Genomic DNA, 16,181 nt, shown 5'->3' on the forward strand with positions numbered 1-16,181 from the left:
TCTGGCCTGATTGAGAACCGACAGATGGATAGCCGTGCCATGACAGGGTGCGTTGAACATTTCTACTGAGAGGATGGGAGGTAGCCACTGACAACGGTGAAACCCTTGCATACATCTTGCCATGGAAGGAGCCTTGCATGCTTGAAGAAGAAGACAGTAGGAAACCAGAGATTCAAAAGATGAAGCATCTCCAAAACCTCAACCTGTTCCCCATTACTGCAAAATAAGTACTTATTTCATGTTCTTTTACTTTTCACAATCAACCCTGATAATTATTGATATCCTGACTAAGATTTACAAGATAACCATAGCTTGCTTCAAGCCGACAATCTCCGTGGGATCGACCCTTACTCACGTAAGGTATTACTTGGACGACCCAGTGCACTTGCTGGTTAGTTGTGCGGAATTGCAAAAGTGTGATTGCAATTTCGTGCACCAGCACTCATCCTTAAAAGACTTAGGCATGCCACCATTTTCTTGTCCTGACCACTTTTCAAAGCTAATTGGAAAGATACGTGCATTAGTTGCTAATATACCACAATAGCCAGCAAGTAAACCTTGTGCTTCACCATATGCCGCACCCTCTTCGTCAACCTCTACAATTACATGGTCTCCCCTAGGTAAGTTGCAAACATCCTTGACTTTGATCTTAGCTTTCTTCTTCATATTTGTAGAGTCTTAAGAAAAATAAAAAACTTAATTATTGAAAACATTCATAAATAATGCACATATATTAACTATTTATCCATTTTTTTAAAAACTTCATTGGTACAATTATTCTCAAAAGTCAAATATAAAATATTAAGAGTTACAACCTTTTAAGCTAACAAATGATTATGGATCAGGACATGTTCAACCTAATAACATAAATGGTTTAAACTATGCTTTAATCACATTAATTAATTATGCAATATAAATTAATACCAATTATCTCCATATTCCAAGCAGATGAAGACTTTGAGTTAGAACAACGTGTGGCTCCATCAGATGAATGGAATTTGCAGCGGCTTGAGAAGGAGCTTGAGAAGGATCTTGAGAAGGAGCCTCACTAGCCTCTACACTAGTGGTATCTTCAAATGCTGCTGGTGCTAGAGGTTGAAGTGAACGAGAAGCATTGTTGTTTTCCCTCTCATCTACAAACTTTAATGGATTTTTTATGTGTTTGCCCTTTGGCATGACTGCACATCAACAAATACAAAAATGTTAAGCATTAGTTTATTCTCTTCTATCCTCCTTACCACCCTGTGGAATATTAATGAATTCAATAACATGCCTTTTTTAATCAGTCTTCAGTTGATAAGCACAGTAAACAAGACAAATAAGACAAAAATGCAGACAAATCATACCAGTGGCCAGAAATCTTTTCATGCGGTCAGCTATGAAGCTATAAGATTCAATTTAATTCAGTGGTTTACAATGTGTTACATCAGAATATATGGCAATTTTTGCATATTATTTATTAAAGTAAACAAATTTAACAGCGAGATCCGGTGACTGGAAAGGAGCCTCATTTGCAGAAATTGTGGCAGCTGACACACAAAAAGACAAATGGTGAATGGGTTGATGAGGCATCTAAGGAAGTAAATGAAATGGCAATGGTGAAAATGAAACGGCAATGGCATATCTAAAATTAAGAACATTAGTAAACTTGTTATTAATAAATTCAATCATCCACGGGAAGACAAAAACAATTAAAAGCTGGGAAAGTAAAATACAAACCTAGTCAATTTTGAAGTGTCATTTAGGATTTTGAAGTTTTTCAGTTTTCACCTCCTCATGCACTAGCTAGTACAAGTACAAGAGGCTGCAGTTTACATTGCTTGGGGCCTAATAGCTTGGGTGGACAAAACTAGGTGAGTAACTACATATGAAAATGCATGGTGATGGAGGGGTGAATAAAATAATGGTGCAAGGTACGTACGCAAGATGATGGATAGGATGGTCCACATACAACAGTATATATTACTTGAAATTGATCTTGTCCTCTTTAAACGGTTGATTGTTTTGTCAATTCATCACAGGACAAGATTGCCAAACAAATTGATAAGAATTTACGTGAACTAGAGGATTTTCAACAAAGGATTGAAACAGTTGAACCTGAATTTATTAATAATGCCTTCGAGTCAGTGGTCAGGAATAAAACATGTGTGCTAGGTTCTGGAGGAGGACCGCAGTCTTCAAAGTCTAATACAGTTCAGCAGCTGCTGGCTGAATTAGAGGCCCAGAAGAGGGAGACAGGGAATGCTAGGAAAGAATGCAATGAAACGAGAGCTAAGCTTGTTGAGGTTGAGTCCCAGCTAGATGAAGAGCGGAAAATAATCTTGTTCCTGAAAAGCATTACAGGTTTAGAACAATTACCAGCAATAGAATAACTAAATTTAAAGCAAGTGAATAAGAAGGAAGCTAAACAATGAAAATGGAAGCAAAGAAATACTTCAGACTTGTTTGGTTTTGTTTTCATTTTTAGTATATTCTTTTTTCTTTTCTTCATCATCATCACTATAATTCAGAGTTTTTCTGTACAGAACATGATTTAAGGAACTTTCAAGGGATCTAAGCAAATCTAAAGCTCTAGTCATCCTCTTCACATCACTGATCTGAATAAAAGATGTTGGCATGTGTGTGTACAAAGTCTGCATATAGAACTCGAGTTTTCCTTTCAATTCCCTGAATTTATTCTTCACAAATTGATCAAATGTCATTATACTTTCAATAAGAGAATGATACTTCTCTGCAATGTCACTGTATTTCATGTTCACAAATTCCTTCAATGTTTTAGAATCACCAAAGAGCAAGTTCCTTGTTTTGTATAGGCTATATTGGATTTCAACAGCGTTGTTTTCTTGCTGCACAAAATCTTCGAATGGCATTAGGCCCTCCTCTTTCTGATACAATTTATATAGCTTCTTAGGTTCCTTACACATGATTCTTCCCAAAATCAAACATGTGAAAATTTATCCATGATAAAAGAAGGAGACATATGGGACAGAACAATTGTTTTCCCTCAACAAAGCACAATTTAACTATAGCAAATTAGACAATTTCAATAATGGTTACTAAAAAAAACTTAAATCAAGTCAACTCTTCAATCAATGTAGAGAAGTACATATAACTAACCAAATTAAGACAGAATAAGCAAGGTACAAAAATCGTAGGACAATAGAAAAAGTAACACATTGTTCACTTTCTTTTACTCCACTAAGAACTAATACAAAAAATGAAAATAAGGCACTGAATGAGTGTAGTAGCTGCCTTTAAAGTCATATAAGTGCCACCATTATTTCAAATAGCAGCATACATTTTATATATCAAGCCACAGAAGAATTATGAATGGGATAAATTTTAAAGAACTTAAGTGATTGATTTTATAAATACAAAGGATGAAGATAAGTACAGAATACAATGATTAGGAAATAATTGATTTAACAAAATAGAAGGCATATAACTTCAAATTAATGCATAGATTAAAGCTCGAGACCAATATGGCTAAAGAACATTTGAAAATAGAAACTCATTTTTCAAGAAGCACAGGGGCCTAAACCGTAAACCCTGAGAATCAAATAAGAATATCTTGTTGACCAATCCAAAAAGCCATTAGACCTTGCACTACACTATACAGAAAATAGTGAATCAAATAATGACATTTTGTTCTGATAATGAGTTATTAGAAGGGAGAACAATTGTTCTGATAAAAAAAGCTACTGAGGAAAGCATCATAGAGGGAGAACAAGGCAGAAACCATTTTCATTAACTTCGAATTAAATTAATGAAAAGCTATATTCCACTTAGCATAAGTTGCAAGGACTTGATCCTATTAACTATTTTTTATGTTCATTTTTTCCAATTATAAGAAGCCTAAATGTAGACAAATATAGATCCTAAATGTTCATCTACACACAGAATTCGTAGTTCATGCTCTCTAGCACATTTTTAGCAAAATATCATGTCATTTTTCTTTGAACAAAGCAACACCAAAACAGATGTCTTCAGAAGTTACAAAAAAGGCAAGAGATAAGAACACATTAAATCAATAAAGAAAGTAAACAACAGATGAGAACCAACCTCATGCTTGGCATCCCAGAGAACTTCTGGTTTACAATATAATCTGAAATTTACTCTGAAAATGGGAAATTGATTTGTATCTTCAGAAACAGATCAAAATGTCAATTAATAGGACAAGAGAATAATTAATTAATCAAGTAATTATAATTCACAATTAGAAAGAGAGATAGAGAATCATAATCATAGCAAATAATCAAATCCAAAATAACAAAGACACAGAGAAACGTAAAGAGACAAATGAAATTCTTTAAAATAAAATGACATTTATTAATAGAGAAGAGATATCAACAAATTAATAGCGAAGAAGTACCAGCGGCAGAGGAGAAACATGGAGGGAGAGAAAGTTGCGTCGAAGAAAAAGCTTGAAGGGAACAGATCTGAAAACGCGTTGAGGAGGTGGCTCGATTAATAGTGAACAGATCTAGAAATTAATAGCGAGGAGGTGGCTCGATTAATAGCGAACAAATTAATAACGAACAGATTTGGAAACTTCACTGTGGCAGCAACAACAGTATAGGACGGACATGGCAGAAGCTCTCTACCGCAACGGACATGACAGTGGTGGCGGTGTCGACGGCGGAAATAGCAGCGGGAATGACGCAAGAATGGCGGTAGAACCCTAAAAACTACTCGGCAAGTTCTCTCTCAGCTAACTCAGTGTCACAGCTAACTCAGTCTCTCAATTTTGAAAAATTGAAAAAATTAGGTATTATTTTAAAATTTAATATTAATTAATTATTAATGGAGGTTTTTTAAATTGCCATAAATAAAATGTATTGTGGAGGTTTTTAAAAACCTTCACTAAAATACTCCCTCAAATAAATATTAATCTTGTAGTGCTTTTTTCTAAAAGTTCAAAATAATTTTTCCAACAATTAATATTATTGTACATAATATAAATATATTGAAATTAATTACTACAAAAAAATATTTCATTAAATTTAAAATATTAATACACAAATTCCTCTTGAAAAGTAATAAATCATATTACAAATCTAAACAACAAAAAATACTACGAGCCCATAACTATTTTTTGCATATTAATTCCATTCATCAATAATGTACTTAACAGCAGAGACAAAAACAAATAAATCACACACAAGTGGCAACAAAAAATATCATCCATCCTCTAGGTCCTTTTGTATCGGCCTTAATGGCATAAGCAGCTTTCAATCTATTATCTGTGATGGATGCTGTGGAATTAGCACCTAAGTATAGTATGAAAAAGTTAACAAACCGAAAATAATCATTGTAAAAATCCAACATTTTAGAATTAAAAACTACACTTTGACATAGGATTTAAAACCAAAGCCAGAAATAGAAGCGAAATATTTTATTTTCTATTTAGAATCATTTTCAGAGGAACTACCAAACAAAAATTTTACAAAATCAGAAAGAAGCACGCACTAAAAAGATACTAATAAAGAGTGACAATAGAAAGCATGGATTTACTAGGACCAGCAGGACTAAATTTGGTGTATACATCAATAACAAGAGGCTACAGATATATATTGAAAAATATACCAGGGAAGTACTTTGGAAGGAAAAGCCTTAGAACAACAGCAATAATGGTAATCCATTTTCCAACTTCTCCCATGCATTAGCCAAGAATAAAAAGGAATTTAATATTAGCAAAAAATGATAATAATACAAAACAAAAAGGAAAAAGAAGAAAGAACTGTAAAAGGATATTGACCTAAATACACCAAAAATAATTGAAGGCAAGCTAAAAACATATATGGAATGAGTAGTGCTATAAAATTGTTTGTCTTCCAATTTGTACGGTCCAAAATCAACAAGTAACTGTAGAAAACAAATAGAAGTAGGAAGTTAAATTTTATTTAAACAAATTTATATGAAAGTGATTACTATTTTAACCAATAACTGTCAACTTTTACATAATAGAACAATTAGAATCAATATTCAGTATAAGTTGCTTATTATTTTTGAAAGAAGGTGACAAAAACAAAACTCTTTGATGGCATTCAAACAATGTTTAAATTATTATTGAAAGAATATTTTCCAAGCCCCAAGAAAATATGAAGAAGTACAAAGTATGATGTTGATCATTGAGGCAATGATAAACCATTATTTTATGATTTATATTGTGTTTAATTGAGTGGTTTTATCAAGTCTTTACCCACTTATTCATATAATTTGCATGTATTTACAATTCCTTCCTGAAAATGTTCCATGATTGAAAACTTGCTTCCTAAAGACCTTTTAATTGTATATTTTTATTTTCCTTTGTACAATTCGATGCCGTGATCTGTGTGTTAAGTGTTTCAGGCTTCATAGGGCAGGAAAGGCATAAGGAATGGAGAGGAAGCTTGCAAAAATGGAAGAAACACAAGGAATTGAGGAGATGACCAGCGAGAAGTGACGCGGGCGGATGGCTCACATGACCGCGCAAAATGGAAGAAATCATAGTGACGCGTTCGCATACCTGACGCGGCCACGTGGATTGGAAGCTGCACGAGTGACACGAATGCGTGGACGATGCACACGCGTGGCACAGGAAATGCTGAGTGACGCGAATGCGTGGACGATGCAGTCGCGTGACGTGCGCGATCTGCAAAATTACAGAAGTCACTAGCATAGATTCTGGGCCGCATTTCAACCCAGTTTTCGGCCCAGAAACACAGATTAGAGCCAGGGAACATGCATAGACAAGGAGAACAATTCATTCGGCATAATTTCTAGTTTTTAGATCTGATTTTACTCCTCCTCTAGGTTTTCTCTTTTGACATTCATAATTTAGGATTTGAAGATTTTTGGCTTTGGCTTTTGAGAAGAGTCTACCTCCGGAACTGGTCATTATAGTTTGTTATTTACTTTTCATTTACTCTTCCATATTCTTAATTTGTCTAGAGTTGATATTGGATTATTTTCAGAGTTTATTATTACAAAACTATTTTTACTTTTAATTAATCTCTTTCATTATTGTTTATTATGTCTCTTTTTATTTTCCCCATTGATTTTGTGAAGTCTACATTTATGATGATGGAGTAATTCCCCAACTTGATTGGGAGTTGATTAAAAGGAGAACCTTGAGTTGGAATACTCAAGAGTTCAATTGTAATTGGTTCATTGTTGGTTGGCTTGTTAGTCACTAACTCTAATCCTTCCCAAGAGAGAGGATTAGGACTTGTGAATAGAAGTTGACTTTTAATTTGACTTTCCTTCATTCGTTGAGGGTTAACTAAATGAAAACAATGACTAATTATTAATTGATCTTGACAAAATTCCAACAAGGATAGAACTTCCAATTAATCTTCTCCTGGTCAAGATTTTATTTAAATCATATAAATTCTCTAATTTAATTTTCTGTTCATCAAACTCAAAAACCCATTTGGAAAACCTCTGATTGATAAAATAGCACATTTTCCTGCAACTCGTTGGGAGATGACCTAGGACTCATACTCCCAGTATTTTATTTCTAAAATTTGTGACAACTCTTTTCAAAATTGATGAGTGGATTTTCGCCGGTTAAGAACTGTACTCGCAATGCCATTTTTCTAAATAATTCTTAATCTGTCAATTTTTGCTCACGTCAATTTTTGGCGCCGTTGCTGGGGAGTTGCAATAGTGTGCTAATTTATTGATTGGAATTTATTTAATTATATTTTTCTTTTTATTTTGCTACTTTGAGCTGCATGTTTCTTTCATTGAATGATGCGTTCACTTCCTGATCCGAGCTTGCCAATATTTGACCCTGAGATTGAAAGAACTTTTTCACGTATAAGGCAAGCTCGGCGTCGATTAGTCCTCTCTGAGGACGAATCTGAAATGTCACTTAAGGAAGAAACAAGCTCCCTTTCTACTGATTTAGTTGATTTACGTGCAAGTGACATGGCAGCACCTAGGAGAGTCACTATCCAGAAGGCTGGAGCCCCTGATTTTACACTGCAGCCGTATCAGGCGCACCACTCAGTGGTGGCTGTGGATTTTGAAATAAAGACTGGACTACTCAACTTGATGCCCAAGTTTCATGGCTTATCTGCTCAAGAGCCTATCAAGCACCTTAGGAATTTTCAGACAGTTTGTTCTACTGTTAAGCGTGATGGTACTGATGAAACTTCTATTCTGTTAAAAGCCTTCCCATTCTCTCTTGAGGGAAAGGCAAGAGAGTGCTACTACACTCAACTCGGAGCAACTGTTTCTAACTGGGATACGCTTAGAAGAGAAATTTTTGGAGAAATTCTTTCCAGCTGAGGTTACTGATAAACTGAGGAAAGACATTTCCATGATCGTTCAGGACAAATCTGAGACTCTCTACAAATATTGGGAGCACTTCAATAATCTTCTAGAAGCATGATAGGCAAAATTGTGATTTACGCTTTTTATAACTCGAACAATTCTTAGTAATGGCTCCAAAGACTTGATGCACACTACTATGGTTCACTCACATTCTTCACAACTTTGCATAACTAACCAGCAAGTGCACTGGGTCGTCCAAGTAATAAACCTTACGTGAGTAAGGGTCGATCCCACGGAGATTGTTGGTATGAAGCAAGCTATGGTCATCTTGTAAATCTCAGTTAGGTGAATTCAAATGGTTGTAATGGTTTTCAAATATAAAGATAAATAAAGCAAAAAATAAAGATAGAGATACTTATGTAAATAATTAGTGGGAATTTCAGATAAGCGCATGAAGATACTGTGTTCCTTCTGAATCTCTGCTTCCCTACTGCTTTCATCCAATCATTCTTACTCCTTTCTATGGCAAGCTGTATGTAGGGCATCACCGTTGTCAATGGCTACTTCCCATCCTCTCAGTGAAAATGGTCCAAATGCTCTTGTCACAGCACGGCTAATCATCTGTCGGTTCTCGATCATGTCGGAATAGAATTATTGATTCTTTTGCGTCTGTCACTACGCCCAACAATCGCGAGTTTGAAGCTCGTCACAGTCATTCAATCCCTGAATCCTACTCGGAATACCACAGACAAGGTTTAGACTTTCTGGATTCTCAAGAATGGCCACCAATAATTCTAGCTTATACCACGAAGACTCTGATTAAGGAATCCAAGAGATACATGCTCGGTCTAAGGTAAAACGGAAGTGGTTGTCAAACACGCGTTCATACGGATGGATGATGATGAGTGTCGTGGATCATCACATCCATCAGGTTCAAGTGCAGCGAATATTTTAGAACAAGAATAAGCTGAATTGAATAGAAAATAGTAGTAATTGCATTAAAACTCGAGGTACAGCAGAGCGCCACACCCTTAATCTATGGTGTGTAGAAACTCCACCGTTGAAAATATATAAGTGATGGTCTAGGCATGGCCGAATGGCCAGCCCCCCTGAAGGTCTAAAATCGCATACACTGACTAAAGATCAATCAAAAGACCAGACGCTAGTACAATAGTTAAAAGTTCTATTTATACTAAACTAGCTACTAGGGTTTATAGAAATAAGTCTAAGTGCAGAAATCCATTTCCGGGGCCCACTTTGGTGTGTGCTTGGGCTGAGATTGAGCTTTACACGTGTAGAGGCTTCTCTTGGAGTTAAACGCCAAGTTGTAACGTGTTTTTGGCGTTTAACTCTGGTTTGTGACGTGTTTCTGGCGTTTTACTCCAGAATGCAGGATGGAACTGGCGTTGAACGCCAGTTTGCGTCATCTAAACTCAAATAAAGTATGGACTATTATATATTGCTGGAAAGCCCTGGATGTCTACTTTTCAAAGCAGTTGAGAGCGCGCCATTTTAAGTTCTGTAGCTCCAGAAAATCTATCTCAAGTGCAGGGAGGTCAGAATCCAACAGCATCAGCAGTCTTTTGTCAGCCTTCTACTTAAAAACAAGCCAAAAAACGTATAAATTATCTCTCATCACAACACCAAACTTAAATTGTTGCTTGTCCCCAAGCAACTGAAAATCAATTAGGATAAAAAGAAGAGAATATACTATAAATTCCAAAATATCAATGAATATTAATTCTAATTAGATGAGCGGGCCTTGTAGCTTTTTGCTTCTGAACAGTTTTGGCCATCTCACTTTATCCTTTGAAGTTTAGAATGATTGGCATCTATAGGAACTCAGAGTTCAGATAGTGTTATTAATTCTCCTAATTAAGTATGCTGATTCTTGAACACATCTACTTTTATGAGTCTTGGTCGTGGCCCTAAGCACTTTGTTTTCCAGTATTACCACCGGATACATAAATGCCACAAACACATAACTAGGTGAACCTTTTCAGATTGTGACTTAGCTTTGCTAAAGTCCCCAGTTAGAGGTATCCAGAGCTCTTAAGCACACTCTTTTTGCTTTGGATCACGACTTTAACCACTCAGTTTCAAGCTTTTCACTTGGACCTGCATGCCACAAGCACATGGTTAGGGACAGCTTGATTTTTAGCCGCTTAGGCCTGGATTTTATTTCCTTGGGCCCTCTTATCCACTGATGCTCAAAGCCTTGGATCCTTTTTACCCTTGCCTTTTGGTTTTAAGGGCTATTGGCTTTTTCTGCTTGCTTTTTCTTTTTTTTCTTTCTATATAAATTTTTTTTGCTACTTATTTTTTTGCAAGCTTTGTTCTTCACTGCTTTTTCTTGCTTCAAGAATCAATTTTATGATTTTTCAGATCATCAATACCATTTCTCTTGTTCATCATTCTTTCAAGAGCCAACAATTTTAACATTCATAAAATTCAATATCAAAAATATGCACTGTTCAAACATTCATTCAGAAGACAAAAAGTATTGCCACCACATATAAATAAGATGAATTCGAAACTCATGTACTTCTTGTTCTTTTGTATTAGAAACATTTTTCATTTAAGAAAGGTGAAGGATTCATGGAATTACTCATAGCCTTAAGACATAGTTACTAAATACTAATGATCGTGTAGGAAAGACACAAACATAGATAAACATATAGCATAAAAATTGAAAAACAGAGAGATAAGAACAAGAAAGTTAAGAAATGAGTCCACCTTAGTGATGGTGGCATCTTCTTCTTGAAGGACCAATGGTGTCCTTGAGCTCCTCTATGTCTCTTTCTTGCCTTTGTTGCTCCTCCCTCATAGCTCTTTGATCTTCTCTAATCTCATGGAGAATGATGGAATGCTCTTGGTGCTCTACCCTTAATTGGTCCATGTTATAACTCAAGTCTTCTAGAGAAGTGTTGAGTTGTTCCCAATAGTTGTTTGGAGGAAAGTGCATCCCTTGAGGCATCTCAGGGATTTCTTGATGATGAGCTTTTTCATGCGTCTCTTGAGATCCATGGATGGGCTCTCTTGTTTGCTCTATCCTCTTCTTAGTGATGGGCTTGTCCTCTTCAATGAGGATGTCTCCTTCTATGACAACTCCAGCTGAGTAGCATAAATGGCAAATAAGATGAGGAAAAGCTAGCCTTGCCAAGGTGGAGGGCTTTTCGGCTACTTTGTAGAGTTCTAGAGAGATGACTTCATGAACTTTTACTTCCTCTCCAATCATGATGCTATGGATCATGATGGCCTGATCCACAGTTACTTCGGATCGGTTGCTAGTGGGGATGATGGAGCGCTGGATGAATTCCAACCATCCTCTAGCCACAAGCTTAAGGTCCAGTCTTCTCAATTGAACCGGCTTGCCTTTTGAGTCTCTTTTCCACTGAGCTCCTTCCACACGTATGTCCATAAGGACTTGGTCCAACCTTTGATCAAAGTTGACCCTTCTAGTGTAGGGGCGTGCATCTTCTTGCATCATAGGCAAGTTGAACACCAACCTTACATTTTTCGGACTGATATCTAAGTATTTTCCCCGAACCATTGTAAGATAATTCTTTGGATTCGGGTTCATACTTTGATCATGGTTCCTAGTGATCCATGCATTGGCATAGAACTCTTGAACCATTAAGATTCTGACTTGTTGAATGGGGTTGGTCAGAACTTCCCATCCTCTTCTTTGGATCTCATGTCAGATCTCCAGATACTTATTTTTCTTGAGCATGAAAGGGACCTCAGGGATCACCTTTTTCTTGGCCACAACTTCATGGAAGTGGTCTTGATGGACCTTTGAGATGAATCTCTCCATCTCCCATGACTCGGGGGGGAAGCTTTTGTCTTCCCTTTCCTCTTTCTAGAGGTTTCTCCGGCCTTAGGTGCCATAGATGGTTATGGAAAAATAAAAAAGCTATGCTTTTACCACACCAAACTTAGAATATTGCTCGCCCTCAATCAAAGAAAAGAAAGAATAGAAGAAGAAGAAGAAGATATGAATGAGAGGGAGATGGGTGTGTATTCGGCCAAGGGGGAGAAGATAGGGTTGTGAGGTGTAAAAATGAAGAAGGAAAGAGGGGTTTATATAGTGGAGGGAGAGGGTAGTAGGTTCGGTCATTAGGGAGGGGTTTGGGTAGGAAAGGGATTTTGAATTTGAAGGTAGGTGGGGTTTATAGAGAAGAGTGATGGATGTGAGTGGTGAAGAGGTGATGTGGAAGAGAGATTGAGGTGATTGGTGAAGGATTTTTGGGGAAGAGTGTTATTGAATTGTGTGAAGAAGAGAGAAGGTAAGTTGAGGTAGATGGGGATCTTGTGGGGTCCACAGATCCTGATATGATCCTGTGGGGTTCCCAAATCCTGAGGTGTCAAGGATTTATCATCCCTGCACCAATGAGGCCTGTAAAATGCCCTCTGCATGCAATCCTAGTGTTCAACGCCAGATTGATGCTTGTTTTTGGCATTGAACGCCAACTCTATGCTTGTTTTGGGCATTCAACGCCAATCTGCAACATGTTTCTGGCGTTAAACGCCAGTTCCATGCTTGTTTCTGGCGTTTAACGCCAGCTCTCCTCAGAGTGTAATCCTGGCATTTAAACGCCAGACTGCTGCTTGTTTCTAGCGTTCAACGCTAGATTCATGCTCTGTTCTGGCGTTGAATGCCAGCCAGATGCTCCTTACTGGCGTTTAAACGCCAGTAAGCTCTTCCTCCAGGGTGTGCCATTTTTTCTGCTATTTTTGATTTTGTTTTTAATTTTAGTAATTGTTTTGTGACTTCATATGATCATGAACCTAATAAAACATAAAAAAACAATAAAAATATAGATAAATAAAAAAAATTGGGTTGCTTCCCAATAAGCGCTTCTTTAATGTCAATAGCTTGACAGTGAACTCTCATGGAGCCTCACAAATCATCAGAGCATTATTAGGACCTCCCAACACCAAACTTAGAATTTGAATGTGGGGGTTCAACACCAAACTTGGAGTTTGGTTGTGGCCTCCCAACACTAAACTTTGAGTTTGATTGTGGGGGCTCTGTTTGACTCTGTATTGAGAGAAGCTTTTCATGCTTCCTCTCCATGGTTGCAGAGGAAGATCCTTGAGCTTTAAACACCGGGTAGTCTCCATTCAATTGAAGGATTAGCTCTCCTCTGTCAACATCAATCACAGCTCCTGCTGTGGCTAGGAAGGGTCTTCCAAGAATGATGGATTCATCCTTATCCTTCATAGTGTCTAAGATTATGAAATCAGCAGGGATGTAAAGGCCTTTAACCTTCACTAACATGTCCTCTACCATTCCATAAGCTTGTCTTATTGACTTGTCTTCCATCTCTAATGAGAATATGGCAGCCTGTACCTCAAAGATCCCTAGTTTCTCCATTACAGAGAGTGGGATAAGATTTATGCCTGACCCCAGGTCACACAGAGCCTTCTCAAAGGTCATGGTGCCTATGGTACATGGTATTAAGAATTTACTAGGATCTTATTTCTTTTGAGGTAAAGTTTGCTGAACTCATGTATCTAGTTCACTAATGAGCAAGGGAGGTGCATCTTCCAAGTCTCATTACCAAACAACTTGGCATTCAGCTTCATGATAGCTCCTAGATATTGAGCAATTTGCTCTCCAGTTACATCTTCATCCTCTTCAGAGGAAGAATAGTTTTCGGAGCTCATGAATGGCAGAAGGAGGTTTAAAGGAATCTCTATGGTCTCTATATGAGCCTCAGATTCCTTTAGGTTCTCAATAGGGAACTCCTTCTTGTCTGGGAGACGTCCCATGAGGTCTTCCTCATTGGGATTAACATCCTCCCCTTCCTCTCTAGGTTTGGCCATTTTGATTATGTCAATGGCTGATGAGCGGATATTTCATACGCTTTTTGGGGGTAATTTCATGTAGATTTTAGTATGTTTTAGTTAATTTTTAGTATAATTTTATTAGTTTTTAGCAAAATTCATATTTCTGGACTTTACTATGAGTTTGTGTGTTTTTCTATTATTTCAGGTATTTTCTGGCTAAAATTGAGGGAGCTGAGCAAAAATCTGATTTAGGCTGAAAAAGGACTGCTGATGCTGTTGGATTCTGACATCCTGCACTCGGAATGGATTTTTTGGAGCTACAGGAGTCCAATTGGTGCGCTCTCAATTAGGTTGGAAAGTAGACATCCAGGGCTTTCCAGAAATATATAATAGACTATACTTTGCATGAAGATAGATGACGTAAACTGGCGTTCAACGCCAGTTCCATGTTGCAGTTTGGCGTTCAGCGCCAGAAACAGGTTGCAAGTTGGAGTTCAACGCCAGAAACATGTTACAACCTGGCGTTCAACTCCAGAAACAGCCCAGGCACATGAGAAGCTTAAGTCTCAGCCCCAGCACACACCAAGTGGGCCCTAGAAGTGAATTTCTGCACTATCCATCTTAGTTTACTCATTTTCTGTAAACCTAGGTTACTAGTTTAGTATTTAAACAACTTTTAGAGACTTATTTTGTATCTCATGACATTTTTAGATCTGAAATTTGTACCTTTTGACGGCATGAGTCTCTAAACTTCATTGTTGGGGGTGAGGAGCTCTGCAGCATCTCGATAAATTAATGCAATTATTTCTGTTTTCCATTCAACACGCTTGTTCCTATCTAAGATGTTCATTTGCGCTTCACTATGAAGAAGGTGATGATCTGTGACACTCATCACCTTCCTCAATCCATGAACGTGTGCCTGACAACCACATCCGTTCTACATTAGATTGAATAAGTATCTCTTAGATTCCTTAATCAGAATCTTCGTGGTATAAGCTAGAATCCATTGGCAGCATCCTTGAGAATCCAGAAAGTCTAAACCTTGTCTGTGGTATTCCGAGTAGGATTCTGGGATTGGATGACTGTGATGAGCTTCAAACTCGCGAGTGTTGGGCGTAGTGACAGATGCAAAAGGATCAATGGATTCTATTCCGACATGATCGAGAACCAACAGATGATTAGCCATGCTGTGACAGAGCATTTGGACCATTTTCACTGAGAGGATAGGAAGTAGCCATTGACAATGGTGACGCCCTACATACAGCTTGCCGTGGAAGGAGTCTTGCGTGTGTGAAGAGGAGGACAAGAGAAAAGCTGAAATTCAGAGGACAAAGCATCTCCAAAACTCCAACATATTCTCCATTATTGCATAATAAGTATTTATTTCATGCTCTTTTATCTTTTACAATCGAGGCTAAAGAATCCTATTGGTATCCTGACTAAGATTAATAAGATAACCATAGCTTATTTCAAGCCAACAATCTCCATGGGATTCGACCCTTACTCACGTAAGGTATTACTTGGACGACACAGTGAACTTGCTGGTTAGTTGTGCGTATTGTAAAAGTGTGATTGCAATTTTGTACACCAAGTTTTTGGTGCCGTTGCCGGGGATTGTTTGAGTTTGAACAACTGACGGTGATTCTTGTTACTTAGATTAAGAAAAATTTGTCTTTTTAGTTTAGAGTCACTAGGATTGCATCTTCTATTATTCCTTTTAAAAATTTTTCAAAAATATTATTTTTCTTTATTTGAATTTTTGTTTTTTTATGAGTTTAGTGTCATGTTCTAAGTTTGGTGTCAATTGCATGCTTTTCTTTGTCTCTCAATTTTCGAATTGCATGTTCTTTATTTTTCCTTGATCTTCAAATTGTTCTTGTCAAATTTTCTTGTTTGATCTTTGGTTTTTCCTATTTTGTGTATTTTTCGTGTTTTCCTTGTGCAATTTCAAAATATTAGTTTTCAAAAATTTTTTATTTTTATTTATTAAAATTGCCTCTTTAAAATACGTTACATTTATAGCTCAATTGGCTAGAGTGTTGGTTTATGTTCTTGGTAATTGGGTATCTTCTTTTTAAAATCTTTTTCAAAAATAATTTTTCTTGATTGAATCTTGTGCCAAA

At 37.0% G+C, this 16,181-nt stretch overlaps 1 long non-coding RNA gene across 1 annotated transcript; it reads right to left on the reverse strand.

Moving 5' to 3' along the window:
* Positions 1–23: 23 nt before the first annotated feature.
* LOC107466103 (uncharacterized) lies at positions 24–4,744 on the reverse strand. The gene is made up of 5 exons (XR_001587621.3): positions 4,373–4,744; positions 4,063–4,117; positions 2,098–2,327; positions 925–1,178; positions 24–677 (listed from the first exon to the last, which is right to left on the reverse strand). It is a non-coding gene; the product is annotated as an uncharacterized LOC107466103 (long non-coding RNA).
* Between the last annotated feature and the right edge of the window lie 11,437 nt (positions 4,745–16,181).

Source organism: Arachis duranensis, chromosome 9, assembly GCF_000817695.3.
Source record: "Arachis duranensis cultivar V14167 chromosome 9, aradu.V14167.gnm2.J7QH, whole genome shotgun sequence".
Lineage (NCBI taxonomy): Eukaryota > Viridiplantae > Streptophyta > Magnoliopsida > Fabales > Fabaceae > Arachis > Arachis duranensis.